The 15,351-nt window shown below is 31.5% G+C and overlaps 1 protein-coding gene across 1 annotated transcript in view; it reads right to left on the bottom strand.

The window, feature by feature from the left end:
• LOC114345659 (mevalonate kinase) overlaps positions 1-15,351 on the bottom strand; it is a 434,326-nt gene that overhangs the window by 381,905 nt on the left and 37,070 nt on the right. The window contains exon 2 of the mRNA XM_050647008.1: positions 4,479-4,573. The gene's annotated coding sequence lies outside the window, so the exon portion shown is untranslated. The remainder of the gene's footprint in view (positions 1-4,478; positions 4,574-15,351) is intronic.

The following is a 15,351-nucleotide window of genomic DNA, read 5'->3' as shown; positions in this document are numbered from 1 at the left end:
CACGCTGTATTTTCCTGTCACCGTGTCACACAAAAAATTGTAGGATCTTATAATTCGATTCCAGCAATAAAATTGCTGGTAAATAACCTTTCTTTGCACTTTACTAATTAGACCAGCGTATTATAACTATTTTTTTTCAAAATTTAAAGATTATGCAAAAAAAAGAAAAATTTATATTTTGTCGATAAAATATTAAATAAGCATCTCATCTTTATAATCTTTATAAGTTTGATCAATGTATCATTATAATTTTGGTTATTATTGCGATCGTAAATTGTTAATTAACAATTGAATTGTTGCTAAAATATTCGTTTAATTTTCACCGGCTTCTGGACTTATAATCTATAACAAGAAAGCTTTGATGTCACTAAGTTATTTAATTATTGATTAATAATTACTTACCTAAAACTTTATTTGAAAATTAGAGTATTTGTTAGGAAAACCCGCATTTTCCGAGGAAAATTTTCGTCGGAGCAAATCGTGGAAAACAGATCTCTATGCAAAATTTAATTGCGGTGAATTTTTATTTGGGTGTTTTTGTTGTAAAGTTAAAATCTTCGGAGTTATAGAGCAATAATTGAAAAAAATACGATTTGTCGGCGCCATTTTGTTTATAAAAAAAGTAGCACACTATCTGCGGACTTTGCATACCTATATTATTAATATATAGGATCTTATAATTCGATTCCAGCAATAAAATTGCTGGCAAATAACTTTTCCATGAATTTTGCTAATTAGCCCAGAGTAAAGTGCTATTTAAGCAGGTTGAAACTAATCTTTTAAATCCCTTACTTTTTTAAACATAAAAGGTTAAATGACCCCGGTTGCATGGTTAACACATCAAAATTTAAGATTTAAACGTTTCTATCTCGGTTATTTTTACCCTATAGAAATAGTAAAACAGGTAAAATATTTGGCACAGAAAAAACTAAAATTGGGTTATATATATAATTTTTTACGTATAAGTATTTTTGGAGTTATTATCAAAAGAATATGAGAATTACAATAATTTTAAAAATTATGATTTCTTTAAATTATATCTTTTTTTCAAAAATATGCATTCTAAACTGGTCAAAATTATCGAAAACATTACTTATGCTAATATAAAGAAGTTTTTGTAAGGATTACTATAAATTTTAATTTTTGTGGAAATGGCGTATGTTTTATTTTTCACTTTTTCCTAAAAAATTCGAAACGGTTCTTTTATTTTCATTACAACTTGCTTAATTTTGACGCTATTACCTTGTTCTGAAGCTCATTTGATAGGTATTTCGAAGTACTTTGGCAAATGTTTACCTGGAATATTTTATATATTGCATCGTTTTCCCGTTATTTAAGCTTGAATACTTAGATTTGAGTACTCGTCGAAAAAAATACACATTCAATTGCCAATAACTCACTTTGAACTAACATTAGTTTAGGTCTTTATGTGAAGAATGTATTCAATTTTTTATTATCTTCAATTTTGGTAATAATAACTTTTTTGTAAAAGCTTATAGTTTTTGATTTATACGTGAAAAACCGATTTAAAACATGCATTTTTTTACGAAAAAATAAAATCTTTGGTCTTTAATAACTCAAAAAGTGTTGATTTATTTTAATAACTTTATATAACAAATTTTGCTTATAATTTGTCCATCTATCAACTTATGGTATTATTTTTAATAAAATAATTTTCACCCCCGAGAAGGGGTGGCATCCACCCCGAGGGTAAAAGCGCAAGTTGGCATCATGTCACCTTTGTTCCTTGAGGTATCCTCTAATTACTCACCAATTTTCATGAAAATCGATGGAGGTTCAACGAAATCGGAGGTGTAAACCTTCAGTGACTGCACTAATAAGGGAGTAACGACTAGTGTTAGAACAGGTGTGGGATAGACTGATAAATTTCAGGTGAAAGTAGGATTGCACCAAGGCTCGGTGCTTAGTCCTTATTTATTCTCATTAGTTTTGGACCAGATAACAGCGAAACTACAGGATAGTATTCCATGGTGCCTAATGTATGCTGATGATGTACTGTGAATAGGAAATAGTGAAAGAGACTTAGAACAAAAACTGGAACAGTGGAGACAAGCTCTGGAGGAAAAAGGTTTAAAACTTAGTAGGACAAAAACAGAGTATTTGGAATGTTCATTTAAAGATGGAGTTACTACAAATAAAATGGTATCTAATAGTTTTTTACAAAAAAAATAGTTTTAAGTACCTAGGATCGGTATTACAGAGTAATGGAGAAATAGATGGAGATGCATGCAGTAGAATTAGGGCTGGATGGATGAAGTGGAAAGAAGCGAGTGGTGTGTTGTGTGACAGAAAAATTCCAATGAAGCTGAAGGGAAAATTCTATAAAACAGCCATAAGACCGGCTATGATGCACGGAACTGAATGTTGGGCAGTGAAAAAGGAAGAGGAACAACGAATGCATGTGGCGGAAATGAGAATGCTTAGATGGATGAGTGGAGTGACAAAGAAGGATAAAATTAGAAATGAGTATATTAGGGGAAGTCTAGGTGTGGCACCAATTGATGCCAAAATAAGAGAGCATAGGTTAAGATGGTTTAGTCATGTTCAACGTCGAGACGTTATTCACCCAATACGAAGAATAGCTGAAGTGCAGATTCCTGGAAGGAGTAGGAGAGGAAGACCAAAGAAGACCTGGAGGGAGACGATAAGGCAGGACATGTTGGTAAAGGGGATTAACATTGATATGACCCAAGATAGAATTGTGTGGAGAAATGCAATTAGGGAAGCCGACCCCGCATAGGGATAAGGCAAAGAGAATGATGATGATGATTCGTATAATGCCGTTCGGTCTAATAAGGTTTCGGTCCAATGAGTTCGGCCTACTGCTTTCGCTCTAATGATTTCGGTCTAATTGTCGTGTACCATGTGAGCACAAATAGGAGGTTCATGACAAGAACGAATAACTTCTATTCGCTGAGGTTTAGGTAAGAGAATTTTCCATTCAACTGAATCAGTGTTAATAGAAAGACAAGTAGGAACGAATTTATATCCAAAAACATGTTCAACTTTCCATTGTGGATATCGATCAGGATTAGCAATTATTTTTGACCGAAGATTGTCATACCATGGGTCAATTCTATCAACGTTCACGTCCACCTTCTCTTTAGCAGGCTTGTTTTCATGCATTCTTTATGAAAAGCACCTTTTCTGTGAACATGATTGAAATCATGCTGTTTTAATCGCATGGCCCAACGGGAAAGACGTCCTGTGGGGTTTTTAAGGGTAGTTAGCCATAAAAGTGAATAATGATCGGCGATGACAGTAAATTTGACACCATCGACATAGGGACGGAACTTCTCTACTGCAAAAATCACAGCCAAGAATTCACGTTCTGTGACCGAGTAGTTTCTCTCAGCTCTAATAAGAGAAGGACTGGCATAAGAAATTACTTTCTCACCATCATCAAATTCCTGGGTAAGTACTGCACCAAGACCAGTATCACTAGCATCGCATTGAACTGTAAATGGTCGGGCGAAATCAGGCTGAACTAACACAGCAGCCGAAACTAGGGCCTCTTTAATATAAGTAAAAGCATTTTCTGCTTCGGCATTCCAAGAATAGGCTTTTTTTCTTTATGCCTTTGTTCACTAATCGGAGCCACCAATGAAGAAAAATTCTTAACAAAACGACGGTACCAAGAACAAAGTCCTATAAAACGTTTAATTTCTGTGGTATTGGTAGGTCGCGGATAATTAATCATTGCCTCTATTTTATCTAAATCTGAACGCAGACAATCATCACCAAGATACTTTAATTGGGTCCTAAAAAACTCGCATTTCCTCAACATTTATGGTAAGATTGGTCTCTTACCATAATTGGTAAAAATGAAGTGTTTCCGTATCGTTACAATATTGTTGCAAAAAAAATTAATTTGGGATAAACAACTACCTTACTTAACTTTTTAATGATATTTGGGATAACTTTTAAACTATTTGACCAATCGCTTTGAAATTTTGAGGGTAATTTAAGTACCAGAAGTCTCAGCATTCCGTGCAATAAGAAGGTTTTGACTTCGTTTTCATTTATAAAAACCCAAAATGTATGACTTATTTTGCAATTTTCTAAGCAAGAAATAAGGATAGACATACTCAGAGAACGCCATATTGAAGTTTTTTTATATAATATATAAGCTTCTTGCTCGCAAATTGATTTCAAACGCTTCACTTTTTGATGATAAGCGAAAAAAGCGAAAATTTACCGTTTTTTTATCTTCATTTGCATTTGTTAATAACTATATCAACAAAATCGGCTACAGGAACATACAGGTTCTTATTATATGGATCCAAACTACTCAAAAAATTTATTTTCGGCCTGGAGGGGGTTGTGCCACGAGAAAGACCTTATTTCTATGGACTATGTTTCCAGTGAGCATAAAATATGACAAAAAAAAAACGGATGTTTAAATAACTTGAACTTAAAACTAGTAATTCAAAATAAATCATATCTTTGATACTTACCGATGCCGTGCCAGTAATGGTTTTCCCTTAAACTTTTCAGAAACGATTACACAAGCGAACTTTCCGCCACATCCATTTGATTGGTCTACTACTTGCTGCAAAAGAATGTATACAAAGTTAAACAATTTGTATTGTTCACCTACATTTACATAAAAGAAAATACATTCTATGAGGTTAAGAGGAGTCAAGAAGTTCCTATTGTGAAAATATGTGATGTTTAAAGATTGTACTTTCTTCCAACTAACAAAATATGTGAATAAATATATAGACCAGTAAGGATCTGTGAAAAAACGTCTATTTTTGGATGTGAGAGGTGGCATTCGGATTTTTGCAGATAAAGTTAGGTGACACCTTCAGTAATAATAATTGACTTATGCTCCTTCTCAAATATGCCCGGAACATTAATAAAAAAATTAAAATATTTAAAAATTTCGAAAAACGTCGATTTTTTCTGCTTTCTTTGCTTATAACTTTAAAACGATTCGTTTTGGAACAAAGTCGTACAGAAATAAAATAAAGATAATTGAATTTTGTATGATATACGACTGGTCAAAAACGTCTTAACGTATTACCTTTTCTGCAATATAACAATAAATACAAAATAAGGGGGCATAATACGCCTGTTGTTATTCAATGTTTTTAACCACTTTGGTGGCACTTAGAACCTTAGTAATTCGCTTAGGAAATTCTTTGTAATATACTTAAACAGTGTACCAAATTTCATTAAAATCGACCTAATAGATTTTGCATAATAAATTTGCAATCTAAATGTTTTTAAAAAAGTTCAAATTTTTTAAAATCTTTCTGAACAAAAAGTAGACCATTTAGAAGTTTGCTATTTTTTTGACATATATAGAGGTGCTCTACCTATCTAATACACTTTACAGAATTAAAATCCATTCTAGTTCGGATATCTGAACAGTAAACATATCGAATACCTGCTCCGCATAGCAATTAGTGATAAGTTTTTAGTGTAATTACTTTTACGATTAAGGTTGTATATTTAGATTATAGTTTTAACAAACTGTATAAAGGTAAGAGATTTTAATATATTTATTTTCCAATAAGCGTTACATCTGATGGGGGTAATAAACCCCGAGATGATATGATTATTGAGGAAAATGACATAGGTAAATATAATTTGGATAACAAATATTCATAAAATGATATTGGTCCCTATTATGTTACTGTAGAACCAAAAGAAAAAACAAACCGTTTGTCAGCGGTAAAAATGGGTTTCCATCTGTTTAATAATAATACATTTAAAAATGACGTTTTAGATATTAAAAATGTAGGGAAGGACAAAGTTAAAATTATTTTTAAAAGTTTTAATGTTGCTAATTCAATTATTGGTCATGAAATAATAAATTCAAATAAATTAATAGCGTACATTCCTCTTTTTTTCAACCACAAAAGAGCCATTATACGCCAAGTGGATACATTCTTTGACGAAAAATATCTATTAGAACACATTGAAAGCGATAGGAAAGTTGTTGAAATAAAGAGAATGAAGCGCAAAATTATTGATTCAGATAAAGAAGTACAGTCAGTTCCTAGGCAAATGATTATAGTTAACTTTTTAGGAAACAGCCTACCGCAAACAGTAAAAATTAATTTGGTTCGTTTTACGGTAGAGCCGTATATTTATCCGGTAGTTCAGTGTTTCAAATGCTTTAGATTTGGACACAAACTTTAAATGTAAGAGATGCAGCCAAGAGCATAGTGACGAGAATTTTCAATGTAATAATGTAGAATTCTGCATTCATTGTAATAAAACTGGACATCAATCTATTTCAAAAAAGTGTCCAAAATATCACACTCAACACAATATTAAAAAAATAATGTCAGAAAAAAATATAACCTTCAAAGAAGCAGAAACATTAGAAAAAAATCCAACTTATTCTAAAATAGTACTTAATAATAGATACGATTTATTGAACAATCAAGAAAATTTTCCTTCTCTTCAACATAATGAGGATAGTAATTCATCGGCTAAAAATTGGGTACCTAAGCCAGTACATCATTTTCCTAAAAAGCGTAAAGCTAACTCACCCATAGAAGTTAAAAATGCACCTACTTTTACACCTAAAGCAATTGCCCGACCATCTACTTCTAAAACCATTTTACCCAATCCTTATAGAGACGAATTTCAACAATATAAAGAAAAACTTCAACTAGGAATTTTAGAGAAAATACCCAAAATCTTTGTAAATATTTTCAAAAAATTTGAAATGACGGTACCAAATAAAAAATTGTTTTATGAAACACAAAACGAAGTAAAATACATATTAAACTCAATATCAATTAGTGATAGCGAAGACGATAACTATAGTTAAAATGTTACATATACTTCAATGGAATTGTAACTCAATTATTAAAAATAAAGCTAACTTACAATATTTCTTAAATTCTTCTAGCTTATCATTTGATATTATTATTTGAAATGAGACTTGGTTATCCAAGAAAAGAACTTTTTCTCTTAGTGGATTTAATTTTGTTCATGTGGATAGACAAGATGGTTACGGAGGGGTTGGTATACTTATTAAAGACAACTTATGTTTTTCGGAGTTAAATTTAATAAAAAATTATAACAGTGATATTGAACTTTGCGGAATAAAACTTAATACTTTCAAAATTTCTCTGGTTTGTATTTACAAACCTCCTAACGTAAAGGCTACTACAAATGATTGGTTATCAATATTTTCACAACTACATGGTGATGCATTAATATGTGGTGATTTCAATGCCCATCACACCAATTGGGGATCCGCACTAAACAGTACACAAGGGAACAAGTTGTCAGATGCAATCGAAGAGACTAAATTAACTATATTAAATGATGGTAGGCCAACTAAACTAAGTCGTCCTAATGAAAGACCATCAGCTATAGACCTTACTCTTGCCTCCGGAAGCTTAATAAGCCAATGTGAATGGAACCCATTAGATGATGATTTCGGTACCTTACATTTTCCAATTGTTATTTCTGTAGGTAGGGACCAACATTCAACATTTTCCTTCTCCTAACTTAACTAGGAAATGGATTGAATCTACTGCCGATTGGCAGCTTTTTCAAAACCTGGTAAATGAATATATAATAAGCAATAGGGAAGATAAAAAACAAAATAATAATTTTGAATTACTTACAAATGCTATAAATATTGCAGCTTCTAATTCTATAAAATCTCGTACCTGCAAAGTAATTAATCACAAAAAACCAATTTGGTGGGACGAAGAATGTACCCGAATGGTTTCAGAACGAAAATCGGCATTGATTGATTACAATCAATTGTCAAACTTTCATAACTACATCAACCTTAAACATGTTCAGGCCAAGACGAAAAGATTGTTTAAGACAAAACAACAGGGCAGTTGGATAAAATTTGTTAATGGATTGAATAAAAATACACCAATATCGAAAATTTGGTCCTTTGCAAAAAAAATTTCAAATAAAAATTCTTTTTCAAAAAAACCACCTATTTCAGAATCCATTATCAATCAAATTTTCGATATAATATCTCCAAGTCTTGCTCCGAACATTCTTAATAACTTTCATACAGATCAAAGAATATATGAAATTGAAAACCCGTTTGATATCATAGAATTGGAAGCTGCAATAAAAAATGGGCCGAGTACGGCCCCTGGAAAAGATTTCATTACGTACGAAATAATTAATAATCTATCGAGTGAAGCTAAAAATATCTTGTTGGAAATATATAATGATTGGTGGGTTAATGCAAATTATATTAACCAACTAAAAGAAATAACTATTTGTCTCATTTTAAAACCGAAAAAAGATAAGAATATGGCAACTTCTTATCGTCCTATATCCCTTATGTCTTGTCTAACAAAAACTTTTGAAAGAATGATCAAAACACGTGTTGAGTGGTTTATTGAACGAAATGCCTTATTGCCGCAAAATCAATATGGTTTTCGTAGGGGTTGTAGTAGTTTAGATGCAGTTACCCATTTAGTTAATGATATTCAGATGACACTCTCAGAAAATAAATATTTAGTTAGTCTATTTCTTGATATAAAAGGTGCATATGACTCCGTGGATTTAAATTTACTAAAAAATAAAATGATAAATATTGGTCTCAGTAATAATGCTTCTCATGCTATAGTGCAGATTTATCACTCGCGCAATATTTACATTAGGGATCATAATAACGTATTACATGGCCCCAGAACTGTCTATCAAGGTATACCTCAGGGTTCTATATTAAGTCCTACACTTTTTAATATATATTCAGCTGATATACACTCCTTGGTTAACAAAATTCACGGAATTCACTGCATTCAATTTGCGGATGATAACTGTATATATTCCATCCAACAAACCTATGATGGTTGTGTGGGGGCTTTGGAAACTATGATGCAAACCGCAATTAAGTGGACTGACGATACTGGTATGACATTATCAACAGAAAAATGCTCAGTTCTCTTCTTTACCAGGCACAGGCTGCGCTCGCCGAGGAACCTAGCCTTGTGTGGGCGTACCATAGCAGTGGTAAATGAATATAAATATTTGGGCATAATTCTAGATACTAAATTATTATGGACTAATCGTATACAGTACGTCAAAAGTAAATGTGACAAAGGTTTTAATTTATTAAGATATGTCACAAATTGTAAATGGGGAGCCACTCCAGATATTGCAGTTATGTTTTACAGAGCCTATATACGATCTATTATGGATTACGGATGTTGTCTCTACGGATCCGCGAGTAACACAAATCTATTATATATTGATAGACTCCAGTACAAATGTCTTAGGACTTGTATGGGGGCAATGAAATCAACACCTGTGAATGCTATATTAGCTGAATGTAATGAACAACCATTACAGTTCCGTAGAAAACTGCTTGCCCAAAAGTATATTATTAAACTAAAAACTCGGGAGTCTACAATGATAGACAAGTTAAACAAATTAGCAATCGAAGACCTAACCAATAAATATTGGAAAATTAAAAACAGTCCACCACTAGCAGAAGCTGTTATTGATACCAAACACCTTTCCGTTACTTACGGCAATTATAAAAAACTACCAATGTTTAACATAAATTATATGCAATTAATTAAAAAACATAGAGTCATAATACCGAAGTATACAGAGTCCAAACAAATCAACAAAGCAATACTAAATTCCGTACTAGAAGATTTTGTAGACAAAGACATAACTACTCTTTACACTGATGGATCTAGGACGATAAATGGCGTCGGTTGTGCCGTTTTTATTCAAACCACCAACCAATCATTATTGTATCAGCTCCCAAAACATAGCAGTATATACACTGCAGAATTATTTGCTATTCAAAAAGCCATAAGTTGGTTAATATCAAAAAATATTGAAAAAGCAGTTATTATGTCAGATTCTCAATCTTCATTGATGTCTATTCAAAGTACCAAATTCGAGACGCTAAAATGTCCAATATTATGCGACATTAAAAGATACCTTCAAAATATTGATGTAACTTTTGTTTGGGTAAAAGGACATATAGGGATAATGGGTAATGAAAAAGCTGATCAATTGGCTAAACTTGCAATTACAGAGGGAGAATTCTGTAATATAATTACTGAAAGAGATAACAAAAATATTATACAATTTAACATCCAGTCGCAATGGGAAAATCAATATATTAATCTAGCAAATTCATCATTCAACCCATACTTTAGTATTCATCCAAAATTGCCAGGTTCTTCTTATTTTAAATTAATGCACACACACTCTAAATTATTTTCCGCCTGCTTATTTCGTATTAAAACAAACCATGGCAAATTTCCTGCTCACTTATCCAAATTAGGTATAACACAAAATGCATTATGTAGCTGTGGGTCTTTTGGAGACTTAAATCATATACTTTTTAATTGCAATAATTATAACTTAAATACAAAAATTCTAATACAATCACTTATTCAAAAGAATTATTTACCACCTTACCATATCCATAATGTTGTCTGTACCACTGATATGAACATATTAAATCTGCTAGTTAGTTTTCTCAAAAGTAATAATATATATTTATAAATGTTTATAATATGAATTTATTTTATTATCGTACATAATTATCTTGATAATTATGACATAAAAAAAATCTGTGGCAAATGGACTTGCATCCAAGCCAAAAACAAGCACACACACACACACACACAGAATTAAAATCGGATTATTTAAGGGGCCTCAGCAATGTTTTAAACTTATAAACAATTTTTTGGCTTATAAAACAATAGCTTTGTTTAATAATAAAAAAATTAATTTTTAGCAATGCAAATAATTAAAACCGGTATAATTTGACTTAAACTTTCAAATGCTGTCAGCAGAATTGCTATTTTATTTTTTAATCAAAAGTTATTCGCGTTAAAAAATGCCAATTTTTCGATTTTTTAAAAGTTCCACTGCGTTTATCTCGAAAAATATGCATCCTACAAAAAAACTTGTAAGAACATTTTTTGCTTAGAATTACCCAAGAAATACAAAAAAATATATTATTTTGCGAACAATCGATGTTATGTAATTCCTCAAGTTCTTTGTTTATAACAATCTTATCGACATCGGGATCAACTGTTATCCAAAAAAATCGTGTTCTACGGGTGAAAAAATACATAAAAATCTTGGGGAAGTCCATCTAAATAAAGGAGCCCGTAGCACACCCTCCTGGCCACAGCACTAATTTGTTTATAAGCCAAAAAATTGTTTATAACTTTAAAACATTGCTGAGGCTGCTTAAATAATCCGATTTCAATTCTGTAAAGTGTATTAGATAGGTGGAGTGCTTCTTTATATGCAAAAAAATTGACAAATCTTTGTATGTTCTAGTTTTTGCTGTGCAAGATTTAAAAAAATTGTAATTTTTTAAAAAAAGTTTAGATTGCAAAATATTTATTCAAAATCTAGTAAGTCAATTTTAATGAAATTTGGTGTACAGTTTTAGCACATTACAAAAATTTTCTAAGCGAATTAGGAAGGTTCCAAGTGTAACCTAAGTGATGCAAAACCATTGAATAAGGACAGACTTGTTTTGCCCCCTTATTTTATATTTATTGCTATTCTGCAGCAAGGGTGATCAATTAAGACATTTTTAACCAATCGCATCTGATAGAAAATTTAATTATCTTTGTTTTATTCCTATATGACTTTGTTCCAAAATGAATCGTTTTAAAGTTATAAACAAAAAAAAAACTAGAAAAAAAAACGACATTTTTTGAAATTTTTAAATATTTTATTTTTTTTTATTAATGTTCCGGGCATATTTGAGAAGGAGCATAAATCAATTATTATTAACGAAGTTATCACCTAACTTTATCCGCAAAAATCTGAATGCCACCTCTCATATCCACCTAAAAACAGATCCTTACTAGTCTAATATAACACCATGTCCATTTCTAAGAAATGGTACGATGAACAAATATAAGATCTATGAAATCAGTTATTAATTTATAAATTATAAATAACTTATAAATAGAAGCAAACATCACTTTCCACACGGAGGCCTAGAACAATACAATTAAAGAACTACTTGATACGAATACCTAAGAGCAGTGGTGGATCTAGACTTTTGCCTTGGGAGGGGAAATTTGCCTTAGGGGGGAACTTTCAATGAAACACCAACCAAAAGACATAAAAAAACGTAAAATAAGTAAAAGACGCAAATAATAACTTATAATCAAGTCCCCTTAATTTTCCTAACCAGCATTCTGTTAGCATGTTTATTGGATTGAATTTGTCTGTCTGTGGTTTAAGTTTCATGTCAGCTAATATATTTTATGTTTCAATAATTTTTTTCTTTAATTAAGTACCTTCTTAGGGGGGAAAATTTCCCCTTTTTCCCTCCCCGTAGATCCGCCACTGCCTACAAGAAAGTGAAACACAATTCCACCGATCATTTTTATTTTTACAACTAAAAAGAAAATTTGAAAACCACTAATGTGTTTTGAAAGAATGGACGTGCTCTAAAAAAAATATTGACTGTGGTTTGATATTAATTTTGCAACCTATCTTGAGGTAAGAGAGGAGATTTACTACGAAAATCACAATTTTAAAAAGATTACGAGAAGTTTGGGTATAAATTAAAAATAAGTATTTGTAACAAAACGATTAATTTTCTAGAAATAACGCCTTAAAAAGTCAAATTAAATGGAAACCCAGAAACGGCTAAAATGAAACTGCAGTTTTATTAAAAGAAAAAATTAACACTTTGTGAAATAATACTTAGGTATCCATAAAAAATAATTAGCATATTATGAAACGAGCATTTAATGGTGATTACGATGCGAGTATGACGGATACGACACAAGCCGCGAAGCGGCGAGTTTCATATAGAACACGAGCACCATAATGACAATTAAATGCAAGTGGTATACATAATTTTTTCTATGATGATTCACAACAACAAAAAATGTTCAATTTTATTTATTTTGTAACACAAACAAATTAAGTAGTTATATGATTAAATTAATTATTTTGTTGATACATTTATATTTTAAATATTACAATTATTATTAAAATGAATTTGAGGTTAAATTTTCAATATCCCCATCGTATCAAAGCGTATGTATTTGACTTGATATTGCTAACTGAGCATGTGCAACCTTCGAGACAGAACGTCATCGCGTGATTCTATTAGTTAAAAATCTGTATCGTAAAGAAAATGTGTATTATAATGAAGACCATTAGCACAAAGGTATTGATTTTGAAATTAAAAATTGTTATTTTTTTTATTTTGAATGGTGAATCGTAAGAATTGTACAGTTTATTACAGTTTTTAAAATTTTTTGATGTTATCATTTTTTCATTAACTTTAAAACCTTGTTTTTGCTGCAAATTCTAGCCAATTGTAACCGATCTCCTAAATAGTCTAGTCGCAACATAGGGGTCCCGTGGGAATTCTAGTTCGCCGGTGGCATTATAGGTTTTTTGGGTCGCTGAATCCAATGAAAGTGGACTAAATATGGTGCGTTTAATTGTTATTAACAAATTATGGTAAAATTAGGTTTTTTTAGGTATTATTAGAAGGCCTGTAAAGAAATTGATAGTGTTAAGGTCTTCTCTGGTGTATTTTTGGTCGCTGAATCGAATGCGATTACTCAAAATATGTTCTTATTTTGTTGATAACAAAATAATTGTTTATTCGCCGAATAGCTCAAAATTACAGTCCCACATTAGGCAGTTCGCTTGTTTTGCCTGTGAATCATAAATTGTTGAATTCACCCATTATAGGCTATTTACAGATGACTGAAAATTTCTTTCAACCCTTAAAATTTGTATTTAAAATTTAAAGAGAAATTTTCCATAGATATTTTTGGCTATATTAAACTGTTGTTCTGAAGCTATTTCCTTGTGGCATATTAAACTGAACTATAATTTTTGTAAATAGAAACGAAAAGTAATATTAATTGATTGTTTGAGTTCTTCCGTTATATTATATTATTTTCTGTTCCTTCCGTTGCGTTGATACCAGAGCTTTCTTTTGCTTGGGACGCTGTTTCTGTCAATAGACAGAAACAGCGTTTCCTTTCTTTTCTTCTTTTGATCTTCTCTTAGAGCCCCCGCAGACTACAGACTTTTTAGTCGGCTTCTTAGTCAGTACAGAGAGGTATGCATCGGTGAATCGGTGTAGTGTGCGCATCTGCATACCTCTCTGTACTGATTAAGAAGCCGACTAAACTATCGGCCTATTAAAAAGTCTGCAGTCGGCGCGGCCTCTTAGTAGTTACTTTCTCTTTTTTATTTTTTGAATTCTTTTTTAAAAAAATTTTCTAATTTTAACTTCTTTCACACTTTGACTTTTGAAGACGTCAAATACAGTCACCTAAAAATGGCTCCTGAAAATTGCTATTTAAATAGTGAAATAAAACATTTTGGACCTGTAAAACTCAATCTATTACATCCTTAATAGTTTTTCATTCTCAGTGCCCAAGAAAAACCTATAAGTTAATTGTATTTGAATCTACATATTTTACCCCATTTGGGGTTTCCGTTTGGATACCTACGTCAATTGGAAGTGACAAAGTGTTAAATTCTTAAAAACTTTAAAATTTAATATGGACTATGCGGGGTATTAGATTTTATAATATATTTAATTTAAGAAAGAACTAGAGATTTGACTTTTCATTAAAACTACTTTTTATTTATTCAACAACTACTTTCATATTTTATAAACAACAACCTACTTATTTTTTTCATGTAAACATTCTAAAGCTTGGTTTATATGAACAACATTACAAAAATATATATTCCAATACTCCCACCATTTGTTAAGTTGTTCAACCCATAAACAAACCTTTTAAATAAAAAAATATAACAAATGTCCACTTTACTGCATTCTGAGGGTATATCTCTTGCTTGTCCAGTGTCCAAAACGTAATCAGTGGTGAAACGAATTTCTATATCACCTGCATAATCTACGTCACTGTATCCATGCATGTTAACTTCATTGTATTTTTAATAACAAATGCCATAATTATAGTGGCTGACTACTCCCACCGCATGTGCAATGTCAGGTCTTGACACTACGACTAAACACATTAAGCCAAGCCGCACACCAAAGAAACATGAAACGAAAAACATGAAACATGAAACGAAAAACATGTTTCATGAAACTAAAACACTGCTAAACAAATCTCAAAGTCCGCCTACCAATGAAACGAGTGTGATTCATGCTCATGACACATTTTTATTTTCGGAGAGTTTCATAAATGGCCGGACGTATATTTGTTTAGCAGTGGTTTATTTCCATGAAACGTAATTTACGTTTCATGTTTCTTTGATGTGCGGTCGGGCTAATGAACCTATTAAGTCAGCACCTGTGTAACGTTTCAATCAGCCGATTGAACGCTACACCAAGCTCCGCTTGGTATTTGTCCCTCGGACTATATA

The sequence above is a fragment of the Diabrotica virgifera genome, chromosome 3, assembly GCF_917563875.1.
Source record: "Diabrotica virgifera virgifera chromosome 3, PGI_DIABVI_V3a".
In the NCBI taxonomy this organism is placed as follows: domain Eukaryota; kingdom Metazoa; phylum Arthropoda; class Insecta; order Coleoptera; family Chrysomelidae; genus Diabrotica; species Diabrotica virgifera.
Note: the sequence above shows the minus strand (reverse complement) of the source record. Positions and strands in the feature narration are given on the sequence as shown.